Source organism: Lolium rigidum, chromosome 1 (genome assembly GCF_022539505.1).
Source record: "Lolium rigidum isolate FL_2022 chromosome 1, APGP_CSIRO_Lrig_0.1, whole genome shotgun sequence".
Lineage (NCBI taxonomy): Eukaryota > Viridiplantae > Streptophyta > Magnoliopsida > Poales > Poaceae > Lolium > Lolium rigidum.
This window is the reverse complement of record NC_061508.1, coordinates 251,234,941-251,242,160: the sequence shown is the minus strand read 5'-3', so window position 1 is coordinate 251,242,160 and position 7,220 is coordinate 251,234,941. Positions and strand designations below refer to the sequence as shown.

Sequence of the window (7,220 nt, the reverse complement as noted above, 5' to 3'; positions counted from 1 at the left end):
CTTTCAAGCTTTGGAGACTTGAGTGCAGTGGCTATGGCGAGCGGGGAGCGAGGAGGAAGACTGGCAATGGGGCAAGGGCGATCTCGATTAACCTTTGCCTCCCTTTTATAAGGGAAAAGTTATTTCAGATCTTGGCCGTCAAATCCACATCTCTAAAAATGGACGGAAATCTAACTCTACACGTGGCGCAAGGGGAGAGAAACATGCGACCCACTACCCCCACTACGCACGACGATCAAGGAAATGCCTCGGTCAACGCGCAAGATCCGGTCATTTCTTAGCTAACCGCGCAGATGTGGGGTGGGCCTGCTAGGTGACGTCCTGTCAGTTGCGCCGCAGCGGTTGCCACGTTGCTGATGACCTCATCAAGATCATCGGCTCCTCCATGGCAGAGCACCCAAATATTATCAACTCAATTTAAGCTATGATGTTTGGTCCAGCAACTTATAGCCTATGCATGAGTACTTCATAGTCATCCACAGGTTTGAGGGCTACTCCCATCGGGAGCGCTGGCCGCGCACCCGATAAAGAGGAAGGAGCATTCTCAATGAAAGAAACAGACCCGAAATTTCCAGTAATCCAGGTTCGAGCCCGGGGATTTGAACCTATGTAGGGTAACACTGTTTTGCTTCGGCAGTTAGCCAGTCTCGGTTCATCGAATAAACCTGGGCTCGTTACTTTCATCCCTTACGTACGTTCAATTATTCGGCTTCTCTCAAAGTCCACATTCTTTAAGGACCCGACACAATCAAAAGATATCGGGTGAAGGAGAAGATTCAAAAACATCGGCATCAACAACAGGGCCTTCGAGTAGTACAAGTTAAGTATACGCATGGTTGCAACCATCCGCTCATAGATTTGGGGGCTACTCCCATCGGGAGTCGATCTTATTGGTATTCTTGTGTTCCCTTGAGTCGAACTATAAATTTGAGTAATACTTTCCATCGAAGATTTCAGCGATCCCCTACACTTGTGGGCATAAGAGGCCTAGTGAACCCCGACATGGAGCACGCATGCGGAGACTGTGGGAGAGGCAGGCGTGGATGCGGGCGAGCTCCGACCGGGAGACGGGCAGCAAAGCAGGCGAACTCTGGGAGGTGGAGCTGGACTGCGGTGGTGAGGAGGAGAAGCGGACGGGAGGGAGGGAGGAAGGGGAAAGCGATGGAAACAAAGCAAGAAAAGGATGTGGGTGAGAACACACCAGAGAAGAGAAGGCCGTCGTGGGCCTGTTGCTGCCTCCATACGCATGGAGGGACACATGTTTTCAACCGTACAAGCCGGAGGAAGCGACGCGTGCAATCCCTGGGGTTCCGAAGCGTTTTCATTATTTCTTTTCCGTACATTTCATCGTGGATGGGTGTCCGTGACGTTTACCCATCTTGTATGCGATGTTTTGATAGATCACTTGTAGTTGAAGCACGATGGGACTAGGCCAGAAGATGAGGCCCTATCCTGATGGATGGCTGTGCGTTTCCTCTTGGGTGGGCATCGGATGACATGCTTCTTCCGGGGAGAAGTCGATAGCCAGATTGGTTGTAACTTTTTCAAATCGTATTTACTCTGATGTTATTAAATGGTGAACTTTGAAATGTTCATTTTGGAGTACACTGCACTTAGCATATCACAAATTGTCTCTCATTCTAGGGCAGTCACAAAAATGTGTAAAAGCCTATATGGAAGTCACAGTGTCACATCACGCCTGATGTATCGATCATGATGCAAGTCGACCGAAAAATATGGCGACGAATACCAATGCTCCAAACCAATTATTTGAGACAAATCTGCATAGCAAGGATGCAACTTAATCAGATCAAGAACATGATAGCTGTGTAAGAAATCAATGGTCATATAATTTGTTCTAAATCAAAATGATTTAAATTTAGAAAATCATACTTCCTGTTGCAATCTGCGCGATCAGTTAAGTCAACAGGTTGAAATCTGCCATGCCAACTGTGCAGCTGCAACTGCAAGAATTGGGTAGTATGGCCAAGCTGTGGAACATGATTAATGTAAAAAAGTCAATATATGTTACTTAAAAATAAAATTAATTCCATTCTCATAATGACCACTAACCAAGTCCAGCATTATAGCCACTAAGTGCTAAACCGCCAATCGTTAGTAGTACTCAAAGGCACTAATCCAGTGCTTGGTTGAATCTCCAAACCTTATGGCTGTGGACTTAACTCCTACTTTGAGGTCATCTTTTATGTCCTGGCATGCATTATGATATGATGATAAGATACCATATCAACCTAATAAGATGTTTTTGCTCAATTTTGATATGAAAGAATACCTGGTGTGCATATATGGTATCATACGCCAATGTCCAACATATCCCAGCAATATACATTGGAAGGACGATAGTGGGCTCTAAAGTACCTTTGATAGCAGCCCATCCTAATAAAGCTCCATAGTTGAACGATAATCCGAGATATGCCTGAGGCTGTTAAAAAATGCATTGGAAGTAACTTAAGTGATCACTCTTTGAAAGCAAGATTACGTTAGTATAACCTTATCACGTACCCAAAATGTGAGCCTCTTCATTAGGGGATATGAATAGGCCAATGGAAACCAAATGAGCCCAAGAACACGGCTACATAGGAAAAAAGACAAATTTAGACGTGATATTTTATAATGATAGAAGCAAAATGTATCTCAAAAACTATATTTCGTTGGATTTTGTGGAAATTAGCGCGTCAAAATGGATCAACAGAGATACATTAGAATTGCAGGGTTTGTTTATATGAATTGCACACAATGCCATATGGTAGACTGTTTCTTAGGTTCGACTTTGGAGCATCCGAAATAGATAGATTTCATTCCACTCGCAAGAGTACAAAAAGGAATTACCTTAAGTTGTTCAGTTGGAGAAGAAAACCCACTCCCAGTCCTAGCAGTAGTTGAACTCCGAAGAAGCACAATCCTTGAGTAGGAGTTAGAGCGCCTGATGCAAGAGGCCTGCTTTTGGTGCGCTCAACCTACATGAGAAACATGTCCACAATCACTTCCTTGTTTGAGTCACTTTAATATGCAAGTGGGTCATTGTTAGAATACATGTACTAACTTCAATTTAAGAATTGAGCTAACTTATCCCATAAAATCATTATTTTGGAAATTTTAGTTTATTTAAAAACTAATTAGGGTAGAAGGTACCTTAATAGTGACCTACTTGCATCTCCAAAAAATATATCTAGTATTTTGGAACCTTGCTTAGCATATTTCTCTCTATGTGAGACTAAGTTGTTTGTTTAATCTACTACTTATCATATTTAGCATGACATATGAAACTTCAGTTTGCTAAATTACTATTTCATAAGTAATCATATAATACATCCATAAATGCATTTGATCCTTGTATGTATCAATGGTTCGAAAAACTTCAACGTATTTTCCATAACAGGAAAATTCTGAAGGGTGTTGTATGCAACTAGAAGAAAGTATAAAGAAGATACAAAAATAACCTTGTTATCAATGTTGCGGTCGAAAAGATCATTGACCGTGCAAGCGGCTCCCCTCATGGGGATAGTTAAACATCCGAAGAGTGCGAGCATTTTCAAGTCAGGAAGCGCCCCTGGCATTGCCGCCATTGTTAGTGACCTACGAAGCAAATGTTACAGGAGGTTAGCATACAAATATGCTTTAAACTAAATATAAGAAAACAATACCAAAATGCATTAAAAATGTCTCCTATGAAGCTTTAGAAAACCATATAACGGTGCTTTGTTTTTTATTATGAACCATATAGAAGATTTTTGTTGTAACTTGGTAATGTTAAAAATGACCGTGAGCTCTCTTGCATGTGTATGAAAGTGCAACCAAACAATTAGCGAGAGCAATCATCAATGTATTTTGAGAAGTGATGTTCTAGAACTTATATCGGATAGTGAGAACACAAAAGTAATGAATTGACTCCCTTCACAAGGTGACACAAGTTGTGACTGCAGGAGCCCCCGATACCACCACATCCCCCCTTCCACCATATCATGGTCGCAGGTAACCCATGATAGGATATGCCCACACAAAGTCGGAGCTGTGGGGCCCGATCTGGTGTGTGCGGTGTGGGTGGCTTATTAACTTGTGTATTTGCGATGGAGAACCTGAATGATCAACTCTTGTCATCGAGGTCAAGGGATATGGTTGGCAGCATCAGTAATGTCGGCTTCCTCTCTTAATTGGGGCATGTTGCCCTATTTTTGCGTGATCTAGGTGTTTTAGCCACAGGTTTGGTGTCCTTGTTTTAATGTCGATGATGCGCAATAACACAGTTTATACATAGTGGCAAGGGGGTGCATGACCGCATGGGTCAACTTAGGAAAAACTCCACCATGATTATTTTGAAGCAGCAGCCGGACACCAGGCAACATAGTATTGGGAGGCGGGAGTTGCTGGCATCGTGATCTTATTGTGGGTCATTGTTGTTCTGCCAATGGGGCTTGTCTCTACGTTAATAGGTTGACTGTTGGCTAAACTCTACACTCTGTTCTTTGAAATGAACACTTTTGTTACTGTAGTGGTTCTAGCTGTTTTCGGCAAAAGCTGGATTTTCTTCAATTAAGGGTTTTCCCTTTGTAGTTGAATAAATTGGACACCGTTTGCGAGTTTGTTCACATGGCTTAGCTAGTTTTATGCTAGGTAGTTAGGCAGGTGCACAAGCTTCGTAGGATGGCGCGTGACCAGTTCGTGTTGCTTTGTCAGCAACATGGCGATTGGAGACGTGGGATGGCACGTTCGATAAGCTCGTTCCGTTAGCTATTTTCTTGTTCTTTCTCAGCTATAAGCGGATCATTCCATAGAAGAGGATGAGGGAAAGAGGGTGGAGAAATGAAAAAAAGAAAATTTTCAAATTTGATTTTTTTTGCATCGAAATCTAAAACCTCAAGAAAATCTGTTTTCCTTTTCGATTTATCGGAATGCAAAAATTCGGTAAACAGCCGTAGGATGTTGAAATCGGATGTAAAAATTTCAGTACATGCATTTTCATATAATAAACTTTTTAATCAGAAGTTGTATGTAACCGTAAAAGCCAATTTACCGAAACATGACACCGTTTTGCATAATATATCGAAATTCATGTTTGTTAATCTTCCATAAACTAAATGACATAATACATGGCCATCTCAAAGCATTTCATATTTTCAATTTTCTATTATTTTCTTTTATTTTTAAAAACTGAAAAAGGCGATATCGGTCCAGGAGGAGCGGTGCAAATCATGGGAATTAGTAGCATGCCAAATAGGACATGCTTCTAATAAACTGATTCGTAGTAGCATGCCAAAATAGGGCACACTACCAATATTTTGGCTCACCCGCGTCCGTCGGCCAAATATGTTGGAAACATGCAAGCAAAGTGGCACGCGACCGGTATGTACATAGCAGTCGCGTGCCTCCATTTGTGCTTGTTACAGGTATTTTCTGGACCCGAGTGCATCTATGACCCACCTAGTATTCGCGTGCGCTACTTTCCATTCCGCTACTAGTACACGCACAACAGTCGCACGTTCGACTCGCGGCTACTAATAGCAGCCACGTGCGTTTATACTGGCAACGTCTCTCTATGACGTTTTTCCTACTACTAGTGCAAGTAAATTTGATCAAAGTTTTGAAAAAACTAGATAATATGTAGAAATCATATACAAATATATTTCATGATGAATTTAACGGAGTTAAGTTTGGATTGTACATATTAACATATTTTTCTAAAAACTTGGTTAAACTTTATGTAGTTTGACTTTTCGAAAAAATATATAAACTTTATTAAAACGGAGGCATTACTACTGACAAGCTAGAACGTCGATCGCAAGGTATATGAATGTGAACGGAAGGAGTAGTAGTAAGCAGCATACCACATGCATGGCCAAGCGAGGAGCCAGGAGCCGATGGGTTTGTCGAGACGAGCGAGCATCGCGTACGGGCGTGCCGCCTCAAGTGACCTCTGCACCCACGACACCGGCGGGGGGCTGCTGTCCTTCTCGTCTTCCTCCGTGTCTTCCTCCGTCTTCTTGTCTTCCTCCGTGGGCTGGGAGGGGGCCAAGATCGTGCGCGATCGTGCAAGAAGCTGGCGGGGAGAAGGACCCTGCCGACGTAGTGGGAGGATGCCTCTGTGGTGGCTGAGGCGGTGCATGGCCATGGCCTGGGAGGAGGTCGAGATCGCGTGTGGTCGTGCAAGAAGCTGGCTGGAAGAAGGACACTGTCGATGTAGTGGGAGGGCGCCAGCGTGGCGGTTGAGGCTGAGGAGGGCCATGGCCGTACGTGTTAGGTCCTTCGTACGTGTACGGGGGTTTGGCACCACGGAATGATATGGTTGTAAATCTGAATCTCAAGCTAACCAAGCAAAGGCATGATATTATAGGGCGCACGCTAAGCCGCCGAGCGACTACCATGATTTTCTCCCGCCGGTCGATCGAGTAGTTCCGCTGACCGGGTCCGCCCAAGGCACAGTGTCGTAGACCACATGTTAAGACTTTTGTTGTTCGAATACCACATGCTAAGACCTTTTACTTTTCGAATACCACATGTTAAGACCAAAGACTGGACCACTGCTCTCTCGTACCGGTACCGTGGCGTTTCTTACACAAAAGCTTACTTTTCTCTCTCCCTAGACTCCACCTCCCATTTGGTATTAGATGTAAAGAAATGGAACCCAGCGACACAAAACAAGAGAGACTAATAAAAAAAAACACAAGAGAGATTATTGCACGGACAAAATAAAATACAAATCATTTCCGGAAATACAGTATACAAAAACTGTTACCCCTCTGTCCAAAAATAAGTGACTGGACTTTATTAAAATAAGGCTATATGTACACATTGAAAACGCATTTTTCTTGTCCCCGAGGATTCGTGTGAGGATACGAGTAAGATAGTACCAGACTAAAATACAATCACGATGTGTATCAAATGTCCTTGATAAAATTGTAAGATATTATGCTATGCATCGGAATACTAGCAACGATTCTTCTACTGTCCTACATCCATATATATAGATATGCATGGGAAAAGGTTGACGGTGCTGACGCACTACGGGAAAACACTACGTTGCCGTGCGATCGCACGGCAAAGGGGCCTATTTGCACGGCAAGCTTTTGCCGTGCGTAGCCGCACGGCAACGACTGGTCGGCAAAGAAACCGACGGCAAAGGAACCTTTGCCGAGCGCTTCGCGAATTCTGCACGGCAAAGCCTTTGCCGTGCAATGCGTTCTACGCCGTGCGCACTTTGCTTT

The 7,220-nt window shown here is 43.4% G+C and overlaps 1 pseudogene; it reads right to left on the bottom strand.

The window, feature by feature from the left end:
- Positions 1–1,569: 1,569 nt before the first annotated feature.
- Positions 1,570–6,302, bottom strand: LOC124683505 (annotated as a pseudogene).
- Between the last annotated feature and the right edge of the window lie 918 nt (positions 6,303–7,220).